Genomic DNA, 27,111 nt, shown 5'->3' with positions numbered 1-27,111 from the left:
ACTATTTAATAACTATTCTACCTAGTTAAAATAAATACAAAGTTACCTGTAAAATAAATATAAATCCTAAAATAGCTACAATGTAATTAAGCTATCTTAGTGTTTATTTTACAGGTAAGTATTTAGTTTTAAATAGGAATAATTTATTTAATGATAGTGTAGTGTTAGGTGTAATTGTAACTTAGGTTAGTTTTTATTTTACAGGTAAATTTGTCTTTATTTTAACTAGGTAGCTATTAAATAGTTAATAACTATTTAATAGCTATTGTGCCTAGTTAAAATAAATAGAAATATCTCAGTAAAATAAAAATAAATCCTAAAATAGCTTAAATATAATTATTAGTTATAGTGTAGCTATATTAGGGTTTATTTTATAGGTAGGTATTTAGTTTTAAAAAGGATTAATTTAGTTAATAATAGTAATTTTATTTAGATTTATTAAAATAATATTTAAGTTAGGGGGGTTTTAGGGTTAGGGTTAGACTTAGGTTTAGGGGTTAATTAGTTTAATATAGATGGCGGCGGTATAGGGGAGCAGGATAGGGGTTAATAAATTTATTATAGGTGGTCACGGTGTAGGGGGAGCAGATTAGGGGTTAATAAGTTTAATATAGGTTGCGGCGGGGTCCGGGAGCGGCGGTTTAGGGGTTAATAAGTTTATTAGAGTGGCGGTGGGCTCCGGGAGCGGCGGTTTAGTGGATAATAACTTTATTTAGTTGCGGCGGTGTAGGGGGGGCAGATTAGGGGTGTTTAGACTCAGGGTACATGTTAGGGTGTTAGGTGCAGATGTTTCCCATAGGAATCAATGGGATGTCGGGCAGCAGCGAACATGAACTTTCGCTATGGGATCCGCCGCCTCCAGGGCGGCAGATTGAAAACCAGGTACGCTGGGCCGGAAAAGTGCCGAGCCTATCTGGTAGTTATTTGATAACTACCAAAATTACTTGCGTTCGGAAATCTGGAGTGACGTAAGAATCGATCTGTGTCGGACTGAGTCCGGCGGATCGAAGCTTACATCACAAAATTCTACTTTTGCCGGGCAGCCTCGCCACAAATACGCTGCGGAATTCCAGCGTATTTGAGGTTGACGGCTTGATAACTAGGCCTCAAAATGTGGAAACAAATCCAGACAATCACATTGTCTGATTTGGAAAGATTTTATTTGCATATTATGGTGGAAAATAAGTATTTGGTCAATATCAAAAGTTCATCTCAATACTTAGTTATATATCCTTTGTTGGCAATGACAGAGGTCAAACGTTTTCTGTAAGTCTTCACAAGGTTGTCACACACTGTTGCTGGTATGTTGGCCCATTCCTGCATGCAGATCTCCTCTAGAGCAGTGATGTTTTGGCGCTGTCACTGGGCAACATGGACTTTCAACTCCCTCCAAAGGTTTTCTATGGGGTTGAGATCTGGAGACTGGTTAGGCCACTCCAGGACCTTGAAATGCTTCTTACGAAGCCACTCCTTCATTGCCCGGGCGTTGTGTTTGGGATCGTTGTCATGCTGAAAGACCCAGCCACGTTTCATCTTCAATGCCCTTGCTGATGGAAGGAGGTTTGCACTCAAAATCTCATGATACATGGCCCCATTCATTCTTTCATGTACACAAATCAGTCGTTCTGTTCCCTTTGCAGAGAAACAGCCCCAAATCATGATGTTGCCACCCCCATGCTTCACAGTAGGTATGGTGTTCTTTGGTTGCAACTCAGTATTCTCTCTCCTCCAAACACGACAAGTTTTGTTTCTACCAAACAGTTCTACTTTGGTTTCATCTGACCATATGACATTCTCCCAATCTGCTTCTGGATCATCCAAATGCTCTCTAGCATACTTCAGATGGGCCCAGACATGTACTGGCTTAAGTAGGGGGACACGTCTGGCACTGTAGGATCTTAGTCCCTGGTGGCGTAGTTTGTTACTGATGGTAGCCTTTGTTATGTTGGTCCCAGCTCTCTGCAGGTCATTCAGTAGGTCCCCCCGTGTGGTTTTGGGATGTTTGCTCACCGTTCTTGTGATCATTTTGACCCCACAGGGTGAGATCTTGCGTGGAGCCCCAGATCGAGGGAGATCATCAGTAGTCTTGTATGTCTTACATTTTCTAATTATTGCTCCCACTGTTGATTACTTCACACCAAGCTGCTTGCCTATTGCAGATCAGTCTTCCCAGCCTGGTGCAGGTCTACAATTGTGTTTCTGGTGTCCTTCGACAGCTCTTTGGTCTTCACCAAAGAGTTTGGAGTTTGACTGTTTGAGGTTGTGGATAGGTGTCTCTTATACTGATAACAAGTTCAAACAGGTGCCATTAATACAGGTAATGAGTGGAGGACAGAGGAGCCTCTTAAAGAAGAAGATTCAGGTCTGTGAGAGCCAGAAATCTTGCTTGTTGGTAGGTGACCAAATACTTATTTTCCACCATAATATGCAAATAAATTCTTTCCAAATCAGACAATGTGATTGGCTGTCTGGATTTGTTTCCACATTGTGTCTCTCATAGTTGAGGTATACCTATGATTAAAATTACAGGCCTCTCTCATCTTCTTAAGTGGGAGAACTTGTACAATTGGTAGCTGACTAAATACTTAATTTAAGCTTAATTTAGAGGGTAGCATTTTCAGGAGAAATATGAGGAAAAGGGTGGTGGATTCAAGGAACAAACTTCCAATTGAGGTGGTAAACACAAAGACTGCAAATAAATTTAAAAATGCCTGGGACATGCATAAGGCTGTCCTAAGAAGAAAAAAGTAGCATGTTACATGGATAGATTTGATGGGCCTTTTTGATTCTTTTTTACTGTCAAATTCTATGTTTCTATGTATTTTCAAATACCCATGCAATTGGACACTTAATCATTTGTCTATGTTTCACAATGGTAACTTTCTTTAAGCTCTAGCTATAGGTCTGGTGTCCAACTACATGTCAGTAGCCAGTTGCAAGGTCACCTTTTGGGGACTTGAAAATGCACACTATGTGGTGCTTCACATGTTTTTCAGTGATTTTATGCAACTTTGATGGTCACTCTGTGGTCTAAAGTGGCTTATACTATTTTACTTCCTTGTAAGCACTTGAAGAAACAGTAAAAATGCTACCTTCCCTGTTTTTTCATTTGACCATGTAACCAATCTAATATTGCAAAAATGTTATGCTGATGTATATAGGGTAGCTTAACATACTCAAAAACAAGACTAGAATATACACCAAGGTGAAGGGCTGATTATATATTTTATTTTGATAATGCATTCCCATAGGAGCTTGGGGTCCCTTGAATTGTTGGTGTTAGCACAGGAGATGTCATGTAAGCTAGTGCAAGGATGTGTGCAATTAACAGATATATATAGGAATACATATTTACAATAAAAAGACAATTTTCATGTATGTGATATATATATATATATCTACAGTAAATCAACAGTAAAGCACATACATAAATACATATGTATACAGACACACACACACACAAACACACACACATATATATATATATATATATATATATATATATTTATATATATATATATATATATATATATATATATATATATATATATATATATATATATATATAAATATATATACACATACATGCATACACATATGTTGACACGTTTATATATACAATATAGCCCTATGTAGTCAAATACCTTGTCATATAACATATTTATTGTTAGCCTTATAACTGTTTTTTTTATATTTCTATGACTAATTTTTATTACATAGTGTTTATATGAGTGTAACTGTAAATTTTAATGTATTTATGTTGTGTTTAGAGCAACTATATTTTTTAATGCACTACCCTTTATGCAAGGTTTTTAGTTGTGTTAACCCAATGAGCGTAAAATGCAAATGTGTCCCCTCGATCACTTTCAACTTGTAATACAAGCGCTATTTCCATAGCACTCAAAAACCCGATATTGTTCGCATGCAACAGCGCACCATTTGTAATCTAGCCCAGTATTGGTAGAATACTGGGGAATTTATACTCTGAATGCACTGGTTTGAATGAATATTTATACTGGATCTGTTCGTATTGAGTTTTAGCCTCCTTTAGTCAATGCAGGTATAGTAAAACAGTGGCAATGAAAATGCAACATTATTCTGGTGCTGCTGCAAAATGCCTTTTGCTGTTTCCATGGAAAAAACAGCAGTCACGCTGTTTTTCAACTTGTCCCTATGGGAATCTGGCTAAAAGCTTTTAAACCAAATTTTGATTTTAAATATGTCAGAACTGTTTATGATTTAAGCTTCCAGTATGAACTGGTCCTGTCTCAAATTATCTACGACTGGAAACTGGTGTTTCCTGAATGTCCAGTTACAAAGAACTAAACAAAATGCCTGACATTTTTTAACTACACAAATCAGTAGTTAAATACTATTAATATTTTTTTTATTATAAACACATTTTATAGTCATGAGTCATGAGTAGGGTATATCAATGTGAGTGGGAGTGAGCAAATGTAAGCAAGTTTGAGAGATAGTAAATGGGAGCAGGAGAAGGAGGGAGTTATGGTAAGTGTGAGAATAATTTATTGGTGGTTAATACCAGTGAATAAAGCGGGCAAGCACATTGTCAAGAAGTAGAGAGGGATAGTAATACAGTGCGAGGCGCAAATTAGGATTAGAGACGTAAGGAGAATCGCTAAACCACTAAACATTTAAAACTGTCTACTCTGTAAAATAAGCCTAAGAATACATGAGAAAAAAAATCTACACATCATATAACATAAAAATAACAAATAAGCATATAATCTAATCTGTAGGTTAGCAAATCTAAATTATATATAGTGTGATTTTAAGAATGTGTCAATGAGTATGGAAGATGCATGAATGTGAGTTTCAGTGAATATGTGAACATGCATGCAAGTGTGAGAAATAGTCTGCATGCACTGTAGGTGGTTATATGTGTGAGAAGGTAGGTTTGCTTATAATCAATAAACTATGAATGTTAATAAGAAAATGAAAGTTAGTGAAAATGGATAAAAGGATGTTATGCAGGAGGTGTCTGCAGAAATGTTTCTAAGGAAACCAAAATTTAGATGGATGATTATCTACAGCAGTAGGTGTACCTTACTGTACCACAGAAAGATTGAAAAGTCATCAGATAGTCATCGTCAATACAGAACAGGGAGGGCAGACTCTAAACCCAAAAAGACTGAAATGCTGTTGCTTAGACAAATACAAAGCTCGGGATATGTATGTATGTTAAGCCAAAAGAGTGTAAAAAGTATTTTTTTACAATATAAATTAACATTAACACCACAGTGACTGTATGACATTTGGGTGAATTTACGTCTCAAGTTTTAAGCTGCTTCCTTTTTTAACAAAATTTTCACGAGAATCTTAGACTTTACTAATGGGGATCTTAACTTCCCCTTACAACCAAGGGTAAATTGTTCCAATCCTAATATGTGCTCTTCCAAGTGAACAGGAAACTACCCATCATTTTCATTGAAAGACCATAATTTGTATGACCTATCTAAACCAGATTTGACTTTGGGCCTGATGATTAAAAATCGCTGGCATGGAGAGAAGTCACACATGTTTTTTAGCATTATATTCAGGCCGGTGAAACAATAGAGGCAGACTAAGCAACCACCTTAGGACTCCCCTGCAGGTGGGGAGGCACAAATTTGGTTCATGACATTCTTTTTTTAAAGGGTATATCTAATTTTTTGGGCTTCATCGTAGGACCCATATGTGTAGGCATAATGGCTAGAATGGGAGGAGACTTCCCTGAAACATAGGGAGGCAGAAAGTGCATGTCAACCAGAACAGCTGGAAGCATCTATATTGTGATGTACCTTTAAGATGGTTCACTCCCACCTTCTTGATCTCCTTTACAAACCACCATGTTACACCTGATACTTGCCGGATAATTAAAGTTTAACCTGACGTTTGTTAGTTGCTTCTAGGTTATCACTTAATTTGATTGCAGGTCATCTACAGCCACTAGTGTTTTCTATTTGCTCATCTGCCATATATTTGCAGCAACTCTGTAAATACCTTTTTGGGACTTCAGTACATTCATTTGCCGTTCACGGCTTTGGACTGGATCCTGTTTGTTCAACCGGAAGTAAGTCACACTCACACCAGTCGGAATTGTAAGTATTCTAACCGCTCACAGTTCCAGCTACAACTGAGAGCTTTGTTTTCACTCGCTTTATTTGCCAAGGTACTTACACGTTTTCAGACTCTTGATCTGTGTATGCATATTTGTTATACTGTGTATCTTCATAAGGAAACCGCTCTCATATCATTGATACGCTTACCTGTTCAGCAGCATATTTTAGAGACGCACCACTTCTCATTTTGTATATAGCTTTTACTGTGTGTGAGTGTGTCAATAATAAAAGGAAGATAACTGGATGAATGGAAATTCAGATTGTCAAAGGAAATTACCGTTATAGACTCTGTCTTTGTTTAAACATTACTACGACAAACTTTCTAATGGTTCACTTTCCACTCTGCTATTTAAAGTGACTACACCACTATTTGTGAACATTTCTACAGATCACAAATTCCTATCTATATCATAAACTGCTCACTGTTTTCTATCTCCTCTTGTATCAGAATTAAATTTGAGGTATTAATACAAAAGAGCTACAACCACATATTTACAGATAAGATTTCATAGGAATAACAGTGAGATACTTCAGGTGTCTAACATATATATGTTATCAGTGCATAGTTATTCTTCATTAATTATACAGTACAGCATGTTTATTAGTGTATGGATGCCTTGCATTATCATATTAACCCCTAAGCTGCCCTAGTTTAATCACCTATTCAACCCCCATACAGGTATGGGGGGTGGTTAGGGGAGTAAGCCCTACTAAATGGTAACCATCAATAATCACCTAATAAACACCTATAGAGGTATGGGTGGTTGTTAGGAGATTAAGGTCTAATAAATGGTAACTATCAATAATCACCTAATTAACTCCCATAAAGGTATGTGGGTGGTTAGGAAATTAAGTCCTTAAAATGATAACCATCAATCACCTTATCAACCCCCATACAGGTATTACTGGTGGTTAGGAGATTAAGGCTTACTAAATACTAACAATAATCACCTAATCAACACTCATTCAAATAAGGGGGGGGGGTGTAGGAGATTATGACCTGCAAAATACTAACGAACAATATTCCCCTCATCAACCCCCATACAGGTATGAGCGGTGGTTAGGAGTTTAAGGCCTAATAAATGGTAACCATCAATAATCCATTAATTAACCCCCATATAGGTATGAGGGGTGGTTAGAAAATTAAGGCTTCTAAATATTAACTAACAATAATCAACCCCAATGCAGGTATGGGGGTGGTTAGGAGATTAAGGCCTAAACTGCCACCACCCAACGCAAACTAGGACTACACTAGCACCTACCCCCCCCCCACTATAAACTAAAGCCCCCCTCTAAACTAACCCTAATAAGTAAAAAAAAATATAAAACATTAAAAAAAAGCAAAATTACAAAAAAACAAAAAACTACAGTATCCAAAAAAAAAAAAAACATTATACCTAACACTAAACTACATGGCCAAAAATTAAAAAACACCCAAAACAAAAAAAACTAACCCTTTTTTGTAAGGAATTGCCCTAAAGTTGTCAGCTCTTTTGCCAAAAAGAAAAAAAAAAGACTTAACCCCCATCTACATTACAAGCAACCTCCAGCCCCCCAATAAACTAAATATATCTCAAAAAAACCTAACCTGCAAAATAAAAGTAAAAATAAAAACCACTATTCTTAAATATAATAACTAACTCCAAAAGTGGTACTCACAGTTGATTTGGAATCCGGCTCCTCTTGATCCAATGTTGGGCCCTCTTCCTCCAGGCTCCAAGCACAGGGGGCCCATCTTCACGGTGGCCTTTTCCGATTCCTCTGCTCCACAATCTTCATAAACTACGGGTCCCTCTTCATCCAGGCTCCAGGCACCGCACACGGAAATGCCAGAAGCAGATAATTCAAATTTAAATTTAAAAAAGTTCTTGCTATTGGCTGATTCAAATCAGCCAACAGGGATTACTTGATTGAAAATCAGCCAATAGGAATTAAGTGGCACCCCTATATATTGGAGTTCTACTCTTCCAGGATTTCAGTGTGCGGCGGTGACCGCATGAAAAGCAGGGTTCCCCAAAGAGCCGAAGATTGTGGAGCGGCAGGTAGTGTAAGAGGTCACAAAAGCCGCCTCTTTCACCGCAAAGATGGGGCACCGGTGCCTGAAGCCTGGATGAATAGGGACTCAGCGTGGAAGAAGATTGCGGAGCGGAGTCCGCAGAAGAGGCCGCTGAAGTGAACCTCCGCCACAACAAAGATAGGCCCTCCGTGCCTGGTTCCAGGATAAAGAGGGTCCAACATCGGGTCAAGAGGAGCCAGATTCACCATCAACTGTAAGTACCACTTTTGGGGTAGTTAGGTTTTTTTTGGGTAAGTTTTATATTTTTAAGAATAGTGTTTTTTATTTTCTAGCCCAATTATTTTTTAGTTATTTTTTGTGAATTTAGGGGTGGGGGGTTACGTGTAATCTAGATGGGGGGTTTTGTATTTTTTCCCCCAAAGAGCTGATCACTTTAGGGCAATGCCCTACAAAAGGCCCTTTAAAGGTGTTTTTTCTTTTGTTTTGGGTGGGTTTTTATTTTATGAGGAATGTAGTTTAGCGTTAGGCATAATGGTGTTTTTTTATTCTGGGTACTGTAGTTTTTTTTTGTTACTTAGTTTTTATTTTTTTGTAACTTTTATTTTTTTTTGGTAATTTATTGGGGGGTGTTAAGCGTTAGGTACAGTAATGTTAAATTGCGTTTGGTGGTTTCGATTTTAATTGTAACTTAGGCGATGTAGTTTGGGGGGGGGTTAGGTGTTAGGCTAGCTTGTATTTGGGGTATGTGGCGGCAAAGGGGTTAATAGCATAGTACTTGCAGTGGGTATATAGCGGCTAGTGGTTTATAGTTAGGGACATAGGGGTTAATAGTTTATTGCAGTGGATATGTGGTGGCACTGGGGTTTATAGTTGGAGACATAGGGGTTTATAGTTTTTTGCGGTGCATATGTGGCAGCATAGGGGTTAATAGTTAGATATAGTGGTGGGTATGTTGCCGCATAGGGGATAATAGATACTTGCGGTGGTTATTGGTGGCATATGGGTTAATAGTTAGCGACTTGCGGTTGGTATGTTGTGGTTTAGATCTTTATTATTGTAGTGTTAGTTTGCAATCATGGGGTACTTAAGTTTAGGGGTGTTAGGCAGAAGGACGTTATGTTCTAGAGATACTCTACTATACATCGCCAATATGGTTGGCGATGCTGGTTGTTGTCTAAAGCCCGCTGAGCCGACCAATGGCATGTATAGTAAATGCCACTCTGTGATGCCACCTTGTAGCACTTTTGATCATTGGGGTGCATTCATGTGTCACTGTTGGATCAGGACTATGTTTTAATTCTTCATCCTTGCTGAAATATTTTCTTCATCTAATTTTTTTGATTGTGCAAATGTCTATGTGTGTAAAGAAAAATGCATTTTAAGTATCTTTGTAGGCAACATTAACATATATTACTATAGATTACTTAAAGGGACACTAAACACTAAATGAATGCTAGCTAGAATGCATTCAAAGAAAAGATTAGTCTGATAATAACATGTAGATGTATTTTTTCAAGTTTAATTAGCTGTTTAAATATTGACAAATTAAGTGTAAAGTTTTTTATTTTATTTTTTATTTTATTTTTAATTAAATTCTATTAATATAAGAAATTCATCTTACAACCATCAACAATAACAAAAAATTAAAAACAATATAATTGTTCAGATACATCTCTGTATAGTACAAGTTAACATGATTTGTTCATCTCATAGTTCATTCCACATAGATGAAGAGAAAAAGACAAAAGACAAAAAAGGAAAGAGACAGCAACATCGGTAATGAGCCTTAAATCATCTTATGAACAAAATTAATGTATTTTTTATAATCGTTTTAGGCTTTGGTAACCTATGACAGAAAAGAAAAAGGGGCAGGCAGCATACAATGTAAGAAAAGAAAAAAGAAAAAAAATAGCTCTCTCTTCAGAATCTTATTTCTTATCTTTTCTTATTATAAAATCCTAAGCCCCTGTCCAATTACTAAATTTACACATAATAAAGGATAAAAAAAGAAAACGAACGAGAAAAAGAAACAAAAAAGGCATAACCTACGCCAAACATTAATCATAAATATTCAAACCTACACCTTTATGTTTTATTGGATTTCTCTGCCCTATACTCTTTCTCCTGGAGTATGGCCTGGCCAGGTGGACCGGGAAGGGGAAAAAAAAAAAGCTGCCAGAGAGAAGTATTATTGCTATACTTGTCGTATTTCTTCTCCCAAAGCACTTGGGAGTCTCCCTGTCAGAACTGCCATACAAAAGTATTCAGATTTCCTGAAGGGAACTATAATTTATCTCTGGGTTCTCTCTGCTAGAGATAATATTACTTTTTGCCACTTCCAAAAAAAAGTTTCTAACCCCTTTCTGGTGTGTTTTATTGACCTCAAATTGTTCTATATTTATTTGAAGGAGTATATTTTTAGTGAATTATTTTATTCATGGACTATACCTCCCTTTCCATGTTTTCAAGATCATATTTCTGCCTAGGAGAATTGCTGTGTTGATAAGGTCACTGTTTTTAAGTGCATGGGTTTTTTGTAAAGTCACTCCCAGAGACCTATCTTGACCATAATTTTTAGTTATTGTCTCATAATAGTGCCTAACTTGGACATATGCAAAAAAATATTTTGAAGATTTTATTTTGAAGATGATTGCATTCTGCATGGAATTTTTTGAGATTGTTTTTCCTTATGAAGAATGGGAGATTCTGACAGAGGAAGAGAATTTTGGGTAGAATGATCATTTTAACTAGCTGAACTTTGGCCGATAGGGGAATTGGTAACACTCCTCATCTCTGAGTATAATACCTAAATACTTAATATGATCCCTAGCTTCTTTAAAAGGGGGATCTAATAAACTGTTAGTCTTTCTGAATAACCATAGAATTTCTGATTTGGCCAGATTGATTTCATAGCCTGTAAAAGAACTATAGTCCTGAATTATTTGGATTAGGATGGGAATTTTTTTTAATTACCTATACAAATCAATAAATCATCCGCATAGAGAGATAAAACCATCTTTTCCCCACCCAAATAGATCCCCTCTAATTATTTTCTTAGTAGAATTGCCAAAGGTTCAATTACTACATTAAAGAGTAGGGGTGAAAGCAGGCACCCGTGTCTAGTACCTCTGAAGATATGAATTTTATCAGTAGGCGATCCATTTATCTACTAAACATGCAGAAGGGTTTTTGTATATTAGTTTAATAAAGTCAAAGAAATGACAAGTTAATCCGAATTTTCTCAGTGACCGTAAATAAGTGATCCCAATATAATTGAATCAAATGCCTTTTCGGCAGTCTCTATTGTGATCAAGGCTGCATCAGGTATATCTTTTTTGCACCTTATTTCTTTTTAAGTATATATGTTCAATTAAAAGCCCCCCAAACAAACACTCTGCGCATATTTTTAGTGGGATTTCTGCTGACATTAAACCCGGTCTGATCGTGATGAATCTCTGAGCTATAATTGCGAGATTTTGACAATAATAGTGGTTATACACGGTAATGTACTATATGTCATTCTGTAATTTAATGACAAACAACTTGAAATATTATATATAACTTCACAACAGTGTTTTACCGCTTGTATCAATTGAGCACCATGTGCTATATAGAGCTGACGAATGCAAGGGTTAACATATTTGAGGGCATATTAAGTACTTGGGTTTTAACCAATTAGATAACAGAAGTGTGTTAAATACCTAGAGAAAGGTGTTATGTACAGGCTATGATTACGGCTCCTTTGCCGAAACTTGTAAGCCTAGCATCTATGCCTCTTCTTTTTTGCTGTACCTCCTATTTTAAAATGGAATAATAAAGGTTTTTTTTTTGTTTTAATTGTACAGAGCTGGACTTTCTTGTTTTTCAACATTAACATACCAGTATCCTGCTCCGTTGAGCGGTGGTTGGTGCTGGGACCCTCCTCTTGCTTTTCCCTGTTACCCAATGAGCTTGGAAAGATAAATTATCTGATCAACCAAAAGCAACCACGTCGTAGACGAGTGATGAGCAGAGGGCTGCTATCGGCCAGTAGGTGAGAGATGGTGTCCGGAGTTGTTTGGGCTTTGTGTGCAACGGAGCAACCATGGAATGCTAAGACACATCCTGATAGAGTGCCATGGATAATTGATCCTTGGTTCTACAGTAGGATCCTTTAGCTCATGCTTACGCTTAGATGTTTATACGGACTAAGTTGTTTTTGTGTGTAACAGGGGGCAGAGGTAGTTGATCCCTGGAATTGGATGCACTTTTTCTTACATAAATTTGGATATATTTTCTTCTTTTTGATAACGTTCTATAATTGCTGTTAACAGCTTGTAATCATTATTAAGGCAGGGAAATGGGTCTGTAAGAATAAACTGATTCCCTATTTTTTATCTTTTTTTTTTAAAATGAGAGTGATGTTTAACATTGTGAAGTAGCGGGAATCCATTTTATTTTGTATATAATATCTATTGAAAAGGGTCTGGAGTTACTGGAGCTATTTCTTCCTGCAGAATTTTGTAAAACTCTATGGGAGTTGATCTGACCCGGGCGCCTTCTTTGCTTTCGCTTGTCTAATTCCTTTTAGGATTTCTTCTATTGAAATGGGGGCCGTTTATCAAGTCCATGCTCTTGTTTAGAGGAGTCTAGGAACCATCATTTCCTCTTGCAAGGTGTATCCAGCCCACGGATTCATCCTTACTTGTGGGATAGTCTCATTCCCTACAGGAAGTGGCAAGAGAGCACACAGCAAAGCTGTCCATATAGCTCCCCCTCTGGCTCTGCCCCCAGTCATTCTCTTTGCCACTCTAACAAGTAGCATCTCCACGGGAGGGTAAAGTGAATGTGTTTTTAGATTTTTCCTTCTCGTTGAAAAGAGCATCATCCGATTGGCTTATGAGACTGCCTGGGCAGCAGCCTCCTGAACAAATTACAGCTCATTCCACCAGAGCTGTGGCTTCCACTTGGGCCTTCAAGAATGAGGCTTCTGTTGAACAGATTTTGTAAGGTAGCGAACTTGGTCTTCACTGCATACTTTTGCCAAATTTTACAAATTCAAATACTTTTGCTTCTTCTGAGGCTATTTTTGGGAGAAAGGTTTTGCAAGCAGTGGTGCCTTCCTTTTAGGTTACCTGTCTTGTTCCCTCCCTTCATCCGCGTGTCCTAAAGCTTTGGTATTGGTATCCCACAAGTAAGGATGAATCCGTGGACTGGATACACCTGGCAAGAGAAAAACAGAATTTATGCTTACCTGATAAATTACTTTCTCTGTGCGGTGTATCCAGTCCACGGCCAGCCCTGGCAATTAAAGTAAGGTTTAAAATTTTGTTTAAACTACCAGTCACCACTGCACCCTATGGTTTCTCCTTTTTCTCCTAACCGTCGGGGCGCGGAGCAGAGGGGGAGCTATATGGACAGCTTTGCTGTGTGCTTCCTTTGCCACTCTCCTGTAGGGAATTGAGAATAATCCCACAAGTAAGGATGAATCCGTGGACTGGATACAACCGCAAGAGATAGTACTTTTATCAGGTAAGCATAAATTCTGTTTTTTCTCCCAGAAAGATTTTTTTTGCTATTTATATTTCTTGAGTACACAGTTTCTTAAATAATTCATGAAAGATATTTTTAATTTCTGTAGTGTCTGTAAATCTCCCTCTTTTATCTTTGATAGCCTCAATATAATTTCCTTCTTGCGCGCCTTTGCTAAATGTGCCAACCATTTTACTGCTTTGCCTCTAAAATTCGCAAATGTTGCTCTATTTTTTATCTCCTCCTGCACTATTTTAAGAATCTCTCTCTTTCAGTTTTTGTCTTCTTGTATTTATCCCACCTGGATTATCTATATATTTCTTGTTACAATTTTTAGTGTATTTGTTAATTGATTTTCTCTAGCTGATGAAGCCTTGGCTGTTTCCAAATAGATTTTTGCATCTTTCTAGTAGGTATTATTGAATGAAATTCCCTCCACTTGCTGTTCATCCAATTTTGGAATTTAATATTTCCCAATAAATATTTAGGAAAGAAAAGTATATAATATACTTTTTTTTTTTTACTCTTTCTTCTAAGCTCTGTGCTTACCCTTGCATCTACCAGCCTCTGCAGTCTTCCCCCTTATTTCAGTTTCTTTTGACAGGCTTGCTTTTTTACCAATCAGTGCTGACTCATAGGTAACTGCAGGAGGTGAGCACAATATTATCTATATGACCAGATATGAACTAGCACTACCTTCAAGGCTTAGAAATTCTCGAGCCTTAGCAATCTTCTTCCATTTGACTAAGAATGCTTTAATTTCTTCCTGAAGAAGGCCATGGCTGTTTCCAATAGATTTCACTCTTTTCTAGCGTAGGTATTATTGAATAGATGGAATTCCCTCACTTGCTCTTCATCCAATTTTGGAATGTAATATTTCCCAATAAATATTAAGGAAAGGAAAAATGTTTGCCATCTCTCCCCCAACTCTGTCTATTTTCCAATTTTAAGATAAATAAAAAGTTTTAATGCCTGTTTCTAGCTCCTGTCTAAGAATATTTTCACTGATCAAGACGAAATCTATTCTAGAAAATGTTTTATATCCTTTTGACTCACAGGTTTATATTTTTTTTTATCTAGATTATGGATTCTCCAAATATCTTTTATTTTAAGTGTTTACAAAAATCATTGAGAATGTTGGCTTCTCTATTGTAGCGTCTAGGGGAACTCGTACTTTAATTTTAATTTAGGATGCATTGACATGTTGAAGTCTTCTGCCATCTTATACTTTTCAACCTCAAAGTGAACTATTAGCATTCTGTCTCCTTCATCTATTACTTGTCAGTAAAAAGTAAGGACATTTTGTAATTTCAAGCTAGAACCCAGGTTTTGGAAGCAATAGATTATGTTTTTGTTTTTTTAAAAGGCGCTGAAGGCTTTTAAGGAGGGTGATATTGGTTTGGTGGCAGGGATAGGCACAGGCAAAGGCTGTTGCAGACATTTTCCAAAGTACAGACATTATTGAAGGACACCAAGGAACATTTGACATAAAAACATTATTTTATAGTGCTTGGTGTTATTATACTGACTGCAGATACCACTGATTCTATAACAAGCCCTCCTCTGGCTATACCTATGAGCCAGTGTCACTACTGTGTCATTATATAGTGTTGGGTGTTATTATACTCATGCAAATACCACTGAATCTATAACCACCCCTTCTCTGGTTATACCCATGTGCCAGTGTCACTACTGTGTCTATTATATAGCAGCTGGGTTGTGTTATTATACTGATGCAGATACCACTGACCCTATAACCAGCCCTTGTCTGGCTATACGCATGTGCCAGTGTCACTACTGTATAGAGCTGGGTGTTATTATACAGATGCCAGATACACATCCAGTATTTCACTCTGGCTTTATTTATTCCATAACTTATCCCCCAATATCGCTAGCTGTCTCTTGACAAGCCACTAACTTTATTCCCACATACATATTTATTTTCCTATTATTTAATCAGAAAGAAAAGATATAATAAGGTTGTGGTGGGACACTGCAAGGGCCGTGTACGGACACCTTGCTATCCCTGTTTGGTGGACTTGGGATGGATGTTTAATATCTTTTATTGTTAAGCTTGAAAGTTTGTTTTATTTTCATATTTTACGTTTTCTTTAAGTTTTAATTTTTTATATATATATTTTTTCCTTTCTCCCTCTTGTTTTGGGTTATTGCCACAGAGAGTGAACGGTTTAAATGATATCTTAATATAGTGTCATGGAACGTTGCGGGTATAACTTCCCCAGTCAAAAGGAAACGCAGTGTTAGACACCTGCACAAGTTTAAACCTGTCATGGTTCAGCCTGGAATTGAACCTGGGACCTGTCTCTATTTATGCAGCTGTTCTTTCCCAGGCTGTTGTTTTACCACTATGCCACCAGATTGGCTTGATCACAGGAAAAGACCAATTGTGTTTTTTCTGTTTGCTGCAACTTTGGCTCTCTGGCTCTATCTGCTTGCCAGCTGAAACAAATCATTTAATCAGCAGCCTGCTTTATCTGGAGGTTTGTTTGCAATTCTGGGCCTTGACATTAAGAGTTAATACTCTGAAAGACTCTCTGCTCCTGCATCCTGTGTGAAAATACAGATTTGTTGGATCTCCCTGGTTCCTGATTTCTGCTCAAATTACTGACTACTTTTCTGGATAATCCCTTGGCACTGTGTTTCATTTTTGGACTGATTTCCTGGCAATTGATGCCCTAAACTTTCTTTCCTAAGGACTGACTCAGGTACTTTTGCTTGCTTGTTTACTGATACTACAAAGTTCCAATTTGCAGTCTATGCAAGTATCCTGTTTGTTTCTACAAAGTTCCAAATTGCAGTCTATGCAAGTATCCTGTTTCTACAAAGTTCCAAATTGCAGTTTATGCAAGTTTCCTGTTCGTTTCTACAAAGTTCTAATTTGCAGTTTATGCAAGTTTCCTTAAAGTACCCGTTTGCAGTTTATGCAAGTTTCCAGTTAGTTACAACTGTGTCCAGTCTACAGCATATGCAAGTATCCTGCTTGATATTACAAGCCCTGCATTCTGCGTGTTATTACACAGTTCCAGTCTTCAGCATATGCAAAGTATCCTGTCTGTTATACAAGCTCTGCTTTCCTGCCTAATACTACACAGTTCCAGTTCTACAGCATATGCAAGTATCCTGCTTGTTATTATTACAAAGCGCTGCTTTCCTGCGTGTTATTACACAGTTCCAGTCTTCAGCATATGCAAATATCCTGTCTATTACACAAAGCTCTGCATTCCTGCCTGTTATTATACAGTTCTACAAGCATATGCAAGTATCCTGCTTATTACAAAGCTCTGCATTCCTGCCTGTTATTTCACTGTTCCAGTCTACAGCATATGCAAGTATCCTGCCTGTTATTACAAAGAACTGTATTCCTGCCTAATACAACAACCTATATGACTTTGTCTTATCTAATTGCATATCTCTACATTGCTTTATCCTATAAATAAAACCATCTCCTTTATTTCCTAAAACCTTTGTACCTGTTTAATTATGCCTAAAAGGAAAGACCTCACGCAGACAAAACACAACATTAAACCCAAAACCTGACACCTCTGCACAACAGCTCCTTACTCCTGAACCTGCAGAGTATGACAAAACCAGACATAGCTGTGATTCAGGAAACCCATCTAAAACATTGTGAAAAAATAAACTTCAATCAAAATGGATTGGGGAGATTTTGGCCATGCCAGGTGGGGGCAGAAAAAAAAGAGTTGCATGTTTATTCAATAAAAATCTGGAGTATAAGGCCTAGATTTGGAGTTTGGCGGGTAGCCGTGAAAACCAGCTTTAGAGGCTCCTAACGCTGGTTTTAGGCTAATTCCGGTATTTGGAGTCACTCAAAGAAGGTAGTTTATGGGTGTTAGTGTACTTTAGAGTACAGTAGTTAAGAGCTTTATAAACCGGCGTTAGCCCAGAAAGCTCTTAACTACTGACTTTTTCTCTGCGGCTGGAGTTTTGTCGTTAGATTTCTAACGCTCACTTTTCAGCCGCGACTTTTCCATACCGCAGATCCCCTTACGTCAATTGCGTATCCTATCTTTTCAATGGGATCTTTCTAACTCCGGTATTTAGAGTCGTGGCTGAAGTGAGCGTTAGAAATCTAACGACAAAACTCCAGCCGCAGAAAAAAGTCAGTAGTTAAGAGCTTTCTGGGGCTAACGCCGGTTTATAAAGCTCTTAACTACTGTGCCCTAAAGTACACTAACACCCATAAACTACCTATGTACCCCTAAACTGAGGTCCCCCCACATCGCCGCCACTCGATTACATTTTTTTTAACCCCTAATCTGCCGACCGCCCACCTACGTTATACTTATGTAACCCCTAATCTGCTGCCCCTAGCACCGCCGACCCCTGTATTATATTTATTAACCCCTAATCTGCCCCCACAACGCCGCCGCCAACTACTTACAATAATTAACCCCTAATCTGCCGACCGCAAAGCGCCGCTACTTAAACTTATCCTTATGTACCCCTAATCTGCTGCCCCTAACACCGCCGACCCCTATATTATATTTATTAACCCCTAATCTGCCCCCCACAACGTCGCCTCCACCTGCCTACACTTATTAACCCCTAATCTGCCGAACGGACCGCACCGCTACTATAATAAAGTTATTAACCCCTAATCCGCCTCACTAACCCTATATAAATAGTATTAACCCCTAATCTGCCCTCCCTAACATCGCCGACACCTAACTTTAATGATTAACCCCCTAATCTGCCGACCGGAGCTCACCGCTATTCTAATAAAATGTATTAACCCCTAAAGCTAAGTCTAACCCTAACACTAACACCCCCTAAATTAAATATAATTTTAATCTAACGAAATTAATTAACAATTATTAAATAAATTATTCCTATTTAAAGCTAAATACTTACCTGTAAAATAAACCCTAATATAGCTACAATATAAATTATAATTACATTGTAGCTATTTTAGGATTAATATTTATTTTACAGGCAACTTTGTAATATTTTAACCAGGTACAATAGCTATTAAATAGTTAATAACTAATTTAATAGTTACCTAGTTAAAATAATTTCAAAATTACCTGTAAAATAATCCTAACCGAAGTTACAAATTAAACCTAACACTATACTATCATTAAATTTATTAAATAAAATAACTACAATTACCTACAATTAAACCTAACACTACCTATCAATAAATTAATTAAATACAATTCCCTACAAATAACTACAATGAAATAAACTAACTATAAAGTACAAAAAATAAAAAACAACTAAGTTACAAAAAATAAAAATTTTTTACAAAACATAAGAAAAATATTACAACAATTTTAAACTAATTACACCTACTCCTAAAGCCCCCTAATAAAATAACAAAGCCTCCCAAAATAACAAAATGCCCTACCCTATTCTAAATTACTAAAGTTCAAAGCTCTTTTACCTACCAGCCCTGACAGGGCCCTTTTCGGGGCATGCCCCAAGAAGTTCAGCTCTTTTGCCTGTAAAAAAAACATACAATACCCCCCCAACATTACAACCCACCACCAACATACCCCTAATCTAACCCAAACGCCCCTTAAATAAACTAACACTAAGCCCCTGAAGATCTTCCTACCTTGTCTTCACCCTGCCAGGTTCACCGATCGGTCCAGAAGAGCTCCTCCGATGTCTGATCCAAGCCCAAGCGGGGGGCTGAAGATGTCCATGATCCGGTCGAAGTCTTCATCCAAGCGGGGCAGAAGAGGTCTTCCATCCGATTGAAGTCTTCATCCAGGCGGCATCTTCTATCGTCATCCATCCGGAGCGAAGCAGGCAGCATCCTGAAGACCTCCGACGCGGAAAATCCATCCTGCCCCGACGATCTGAACGACGAATGACGGTTCCTTTAGAATCAGCCAATAGAATGCGAGCTCAATCTGATTGGCTGATTGGATCAGCCAATCGGATTGATCTTCATTCTGATTGGCTGATTCCATCAGCCAATCAGAATATTCCTACCTTAATTCCGATTGGCTGATAGAATCCTATCAGCCAATCGGAATTCGAGGGACGCCATCTTGGATGACGTCATTTAAAGGAACCGTCATTCATGGTTCAGTCGTCGGGCAGAATGGATGTTCCGCGTCGGAGGTCTTCAGGATGCTGCCGCTTCGCTCCGGATGGATGACGATAGAAGATGCCGCCTGGATGAAGACTTCAGTCGGATGGAAGACCTCTTCTGCCCCGCTTGGATGAAGACTTCGACCGGATCATGGACATCTTCAGCCCCCCGCTTGGGCTTGGATCAGGACATCGGAGGAGCTCTTCTGGACCGATCGGTGAACCTGGCAGGGTGAAGACAAGGTAGGAAGATCTTCAGGGGCTTAGTGTTAGGTTTATTTAAGGGGGGTTTGGGTTAGATTAGGGGTATGTGGGTGGTGGGTTGTAATGTTGGGGGGGGGTATTGTATGTTATTTTTTTACAGGCAAAAGAGCTGAACTACTTGGGGCATGCCCCGCAAAGGGCCCTGTTCAGGGCTGGTAAGGTAAAAGAGCTTTGAACTTTAATAATTTAGAATAGGGTAGGGCATTTTGTTATTTTGTGGGGCTTTGTTATTTTATTAGGGGGCTTAGAGTAGGTGTAAATTAGTTAAAATTGTTTGTAATATTTTTCTTATGTTTGTAAATATTTTTTTATTTTTTGTAACTTAGTTCTTTTTTATTTTTTGTACTTTAGTTAGTTTATTTCATTGTAGTTATTTGTAGGAATTGTATTTAATTAATTTATTGATAGTGTAGTGTTAGGTTTAATTGTAGGTAATTGTAGGTATTTTTATTTAATTAATTTAATGATAGTATAGTGTTAGGTTTAATTGTAACTTAGGTTAGGATTTATTTTACAGGTATTTTGAAATTATTTTAACTAGGTAACTATTAAATAGTTATTAACTATTTAATAGCTATTGTACCTGGGTTAAAATAATTACAAAGTTGCCTGTAAAATAAATATTAATCCTAAAATAGCTACAATGTAATTATAATTTATATTGTAGCTATATTAGGGTTTATTTTACAGGTAAGTATTTAGCTTTAAATAGAATAATTTATTTAATAAGAGTTAATTAATTTCGTTAGATTAAAATTATATTTAATTTAGGGGGGTGTTAGTGTTAGGGTTAGACTTAGCTTTAGGGGTTAATACATTTATTAGAATAGCGGTGAGCTCCGGTCGGCAGATTAGGGGTTAATAATTGAAGTTAGGTGTCGGCGATGTTAGGGAGGGCAGATTAGGGGTTAATACTATTTATTATAGGGTTAGTGATGCGGATTAGGGGTTAATAACTTTATTATGATAGCGGTGCGGTCCGGTCTGCAGATTAGGGGTTAATAAGTGTAGGCAGGTGGAGGCGACGTTGTGGGAGGCAGATTAGGGGTTAATAAATATACTATAGGGGTCGGCGGTGTTAGGGGCAGCAGATTAGGGGTACATAAGGATAATGTAAGTAGCGGCAGTTTACGGAGCAGCAGATTAGGGGTTAAAAAAAATATGCAGGGGTCAGCGATAGCGGGGTCGGCAGATTAGGGGTTAATAAGTGTAAGGTTAGGGGTGTTTTAGACTCGGGGTACATGTTAGGTGTTAGGTGCAGACTTAGGAAGTGTTTACGCATAGCAAACAATGGGCTGCGTTAGGAGCTGAACGCGGCTTTTTTGCAGGTGTTAGGTTTTTTTTTCAGCTCAAACAGCCCCATTGTTTCCTATGGGGGAATCGTGCACGAGCACGTTTTTGAGGGCTGGCCGCGTCCGTAAGCAACTCTGGTATCGAGAGTTGAAGTTGCGTTAAAAATGCTCTACGCTCCTTTTTTGGAGCTTAACGCAGCCTTTATGTGGACTCTCAATACCAGAGTTATTTTTTATGGTACGGCCAGAAAAAAGCCAGCGGGTCGTTACCGACAAAACTCTAAATCTAGCCGTAAGTGTTTTAGTGTCTATACAACATGCCATGTTGTAACTTAGCTTACCTTCTCTGCTGTGACCAATTAATGACACACACAATTAATCAAGTTCAACATATCTAGAGATAAAGAAACATTTGCATTAGGATAATGTCCATATACTTACCATTTCTATATTGTTTATCTATACAATCTGCAAACATTCATACATATAAATAGAGTGAAATTGATAGCTTATGTCACTTAGCATTATATTGTAAAGTAAGTGTATATTCTTTACATAAAAAAATGTTAGTGTAGTCTCATTAATGAGTTCCCAAGGTAAAAATTGCCTTTGAAATATTCTCTGAATGGTCTCATAATACTTATCAGTCGTCTTACAGAGTCTCGCCAGACAGGAGATTTTAAGAATCCTTAAAGGGACACTGTACCCAAAATGTGATTCAGATTGAGCATGATATTTTAAGCAACTTTCTAATTTACTCCTATTATCAAATTTTCTTTATTTGAAATGCAAGAATGTAAGTTTAGATGCCGGCCCATTTTTGGTGAACAACCTGGGTTGTCCTTGCTGATTGGTTGATAAATTCATCCACCAATAAAAAAGTGCTGTCCAGAGTACTGAAACCAAAAAAAAGCTTAGATGCCTTCTTTTTCAAATAATGATAGCAAGAGAAACGAAGAAAAAATGATAATAGGCGTAAATTAGAAAGTTGCTTAAAATTGCATGCTCTTTCTGAATTACAAAGAAAAATTTGGGTTCAGTGTCCCTTTAATTATTAATTTTGGTATAATGGACTTAATATGCAGATATAAAAAAAAACATGTATTTAACAGAATCTCCCAATTTCTTCCTTGCAACTTCACTGGACAATGATCTGTTATTTCAAAATGCATTTGTGGCACACAATGACCAGCTTGTAGGAAATGGCTGTTCTTTTTGCTTGTTTTATTTGTGTTCACTAATCCAATCCCTTGCCATCCTTGTGGTTTCTCCAATATAAATCAGGGAGTATAGACACTTAAAGGGACAGTTAAAGGTCATTCTACTCCAGGCTTTTTATTGTTTAAAAAGATAGATAATACACTTATTACCCATTCCTCAAATTTTACATAACCAATATGGTTATATTAATAAACTTTTTAGCTCTGTGATTACCTTGTATCTAAGCCTCTGCAGACTTCCCCCTTATTTCAGTTCTTTTGACAGACTTGCATTTTAGCCAATCAGTGCTGACCCATAGGTAACTGCAGGAGTGAGCACAATGTTATCTATATGACACATATGAACTAGCACTGTCTAGCTGTCAAAATGCACTAAGATAATAGGCTGCCTTCAAGGGCTTAGAAATTAGCATAGGAGCCTACCTAGGTTTAGCTTTTAACAAAGAATAACAAGAGAACAAAGCAAATTTGATGATAAAATTAAATGTTAAAGTTGTTTAAAGTGGCATGCCCTGTCTGAATCATGTAAGTTTAATTTTGACTTGACTGTCCCTTTAAGTCAAAATTATTAAACTTTCATGATTCAGATAAAGCACTGGTTTTCAAACCTATCCTCAGGCTCCCTAACAGGCCACATTTTGAGGATATCTGAACTAGAGCACAGGTGAAATAATAAGCTGATTAGTAAACATGGTTATTTTACCTGCCCTCACCCAAGGTAATCCTGAAAATCTGGCCTGTTGGCGAGGCCTAAGGACAGGTATTAAAATCAGTAAGAGAAAACATGCCATTTTGAATACTTTTACAATTTACTTCTGTTATTTAATGTCATTCATTCTTCTGGTGTCCTTTGTTGAAGTAGGAGCTGAGGGGCAGCAGTGCACTACTGGCAGTTAACTGAACACAGCTAGTAAGCCAGTGACAGGAGGCATATATGTGCATCACCATCTAGCACCCACCAGTGCATTGCTGCTTCTGAACTTACCTAGGTTTACTCTTCAACAAAGTTTACCAAGAGAACAAAAGCAATTTGATACCAGAAATAAATTGAAAAGTTATTTGAAATTGCAAGCTCTATCAGAATAATGAAAGTTCCAATTTCACTTTACTGTTCTTTTAATTAAGCATGTGCAAATCCTTCCATATTACATTTAAATTGAGATGATATATAAATATACAGGTTTTAAATTAATGAACAGAAATCGGATATTAGGTGTTAGAATGTAATAGGACCCATTTCCTATCATTTTATCCAAACTGGTAATTACCTGAAGTTTATTTGAACTGTAAATTGGTGTCTATAATACTAAGAGGAATGAATAAGGAATTAAATTCCTCTTTATATTTGTGAATGACTGCAGCTTGTATAGATAGAAATGGTAAGTGCAGATCTATCTATATTTATCATTATGTTGAAATTGATTCATTGTGATTTTATTTGTAGCTAGGGTGTGCCAATCTATGAATATGAGACTATAAGGTGTTATTAGTAGTAATTAGGGATTGTGACCTCTGTGATACTATTTAAATGGCATGTGATTTATTATAGGACATTTAATATATAATAACGATTTTGTTCTGTGTGCACCTGCCTCCTTTCCTGTCCAGGACAATATTGCTAGCTAAAGCGGCTAGTTAAAACGGACGGAGCGGGCACATTTGCTTCCATACATAATAACTGCACTTTCATATCTGTGTACCATCCCCATGTGCCCCCTACATTATTTATATCACTTGGAAGTTTCACAGCGGCTGAGCTTAATCCTGCCAGGGTGTAAATGACAAAAAAGTTCCAGTGTGAGTGTGCACTGTGCTTATTTTCTGCTTATGTTTGTTTAACTTTAAAATAATAATTGTGCATGGTGCTAAAATCAGGGGCAAGATATACGGCGCAGGCTTTAGCGAAACTGCTGAAACCCGCATCGCCTGTAATTTCACCTCGCACATCGGGGAATACCAATAAACCCCTGCCGGCAGTTCATAAACTGCCGTAAGTTGGATAAACTAGCAATGTCCAGAAATGTGTGTAAATACAAATTTCTGGACTCGCCAGTGACTCACGGCACTTTAGAAACTGCCTGCGCCTAAGAAAATAATAAAATATGTCAAATCTCCTGTAAAAGTCTAACCTGCCTCCCAAAAATAAACCTGACATGTAAAACCCCTATATCCTCCATCACCCCCATATTGAAACTAATAATAAATGTATTAACCCCTAATCTGCCAACCCCCCACATTGCAATCTAACTAATAAATGTATTAACCCCTAATCTGCCATTCACCCATAACGCCAACTACCTTATTACACTATTAACCCCTAATCTGCAAACCCCCACAATGCAAAATACCTATCAACACTATTAACTCCTAATCCGCCAAACCCCCACAATGCAATAAACCTAATAAATCAATTCACTCCAAAACTGCCAACTACCCTCAATGCAAATAACTAATTAAATTACTAAGCCCCCTAACCTAACACCCCCTAAATTAACCCCAATTACCTAAAATTAAAAAAAAAAAACAATTACAATCCAAGCATTACTTTAAAAATAAAAAAAAATCTAAAATTACAAAAAATAAAAAGTCTACAATCATAGAAAAAAATAAACACAATTATCAAAAATAAAAAAAAATAAATCTAATCCTTATGAAAATAATATAAACCCCCAAAATAAAAACACTGCCTAATCTAAACTTAACTACCAATAGCCCTTAAAAGGGTCTTTTGTAGGGCATTGCTCTAAGTTAAAAAGCTCTTTACCTCTAAAAAATACTAAGTCCCCCCCTAACAGTAAAACCCCCCAACCATTAAACCCCCCAAATCAAATAAACCTAACACTAAAAAAAACTAAACTACTCATTGCCCCTAAAGGGGCATTTGTATGGGCATTGCTCTTAAAAGGGCATTCAGCTCTTTTACAAGTGCCCATTAAATCTAAAAAAAAAAAACACCAAAAAATAAAAAAAAGCCTAAATCTAACCCCCAAATAGGTACTCACAGTTCCTGAAGTCCGTCGGTGAAGTCTTCTTCCAAGTGGCTGATATCTTCTTCCATGTGGGAACCTCTTCTTTTTTCATCCATGACCAAGCCAGCGTGGAGTGGAGATGATTGGAACTGAAGACCGTGGAGCCATGGAGCGTGTATGATTAATTTAATCTTAGTATTTTTTATTTTTAAAGTAATGTTAATTGTTTTTTTTTATTGTAAATTAGTATTTTTTAATTTAATGTAATTGGGGTTGATTTAGGAGGTGTTAGGTTAGGTCCACGGTCTTCAGTTCCAATCATCTCCACTCCACGCTGGCTTGGTAATGGATGAAACTGAAGACCGTGGAGCCATGGAGCGTGGAGGATCCTCTTTGTACGATTAATTTAATCTTAGTATTTTTTATTTTTAAAGTAATGTTAATAGTTTTATTTTAATTGTAAATTAGTATTTTTTAATTTAATGTAATTGAGGTTGATTTAGGAGGTGTTAGGTTAGGGGGCTTAGTAATTAGTTATTTGCGTTGTGGGGGGTTGGCGGATTAGGAGTTAATAGGTTAATTTGGTTTAATGCGTTGTGGGGGTTGGCGGATTATAAGGTTAATTAAGTTTATTTCATTGGTTGGGATGGCGGTTTTGGGATTAATAGGTTTAATAAGTATTTTGCGATGTGGGTGAATGGCAGATTAGGGGTTAATAGTTTATTAAGGTATATTGTGTTGTGGGGTGATGGTGGTTTAGGGGTTAACAGGGCCAGATTGGGCCACCGGGATACCTGGAAAAATCCTGGTGGCCCGGGTTGTCAGGGCCCAGGGTGGGCCGGTAGCTGCAGAGTGAGTGACTTAATGGTTGACGACTCGAGTAGCAGTGCAATCAGACTGACAGGTTAAGGCAGTGATTTACATAATTCTTTCATGATCATATGTAAACAGGTGAGGGAGCAGCAGAACAGCCGCCCTGCTTTTTAGGCAGATTGTGACAGAGAGGCAGACGAGTCAAGCAAGCAGCTGATCAGGATGGGCTACAGGGGGGCTTCTGACTTAAGTAATTATTGTCTTCTTTAATGTCTGTTGTTGTTCGGCCTTGACAAAGTGCTCCCAGCCTCACTCCCTTTAATCATCACATCTGGTAACTTTCTTTATAATATATATATGTGTATGTGTTTCTGTGTGTGTATATATATATATATATATATATATATATATATATATATATATATATATATATATATATATACACAAAATTTGTTTTTTTAGCACACCTTACAAAAAGTTTAGATCCACATCTGGGAGTGCTGCCAATATGACCCAGTAATTACACAAACAATAAGGTATCAGCGCACATCCATTTTCAAAAGCACAACATATTTTTTTAACTGCTGCAAAACATTGCCTGCAAATACATCAAGAGACAGCTATTCTTTTAAAATAATATTGGGAACTTAGTCACACAAATACATCAAGAGACAACTATTCATTTTAAATAATATTGGGAACTTAGTCACACAATATGGCCATATTTTGCTTAGCCAGTCACCACTTACAAGGTGCCAAAATTCGACTGGTCCTAACACTGCCTTTTGCCACAGAGGGCTGAATCATTCCTGCTGCTTT

Source organism: Bombina bombina, chromosome 3 (assembly GCF_027579735.1).
Source record: "Bombina bombina isolate aBomBom1 chromosome 3, aBomBom1.pri, whole genome shotgun sequence".
Classification (NCBI taxonomy): Eukaryota; Metazoa; Chordata; class Amphibia; order Anura; family Bombinatoridae; genus Bombina; species Bombina bombina.
Note: the sequence above shows the minus strand (reverse complement) of the source record.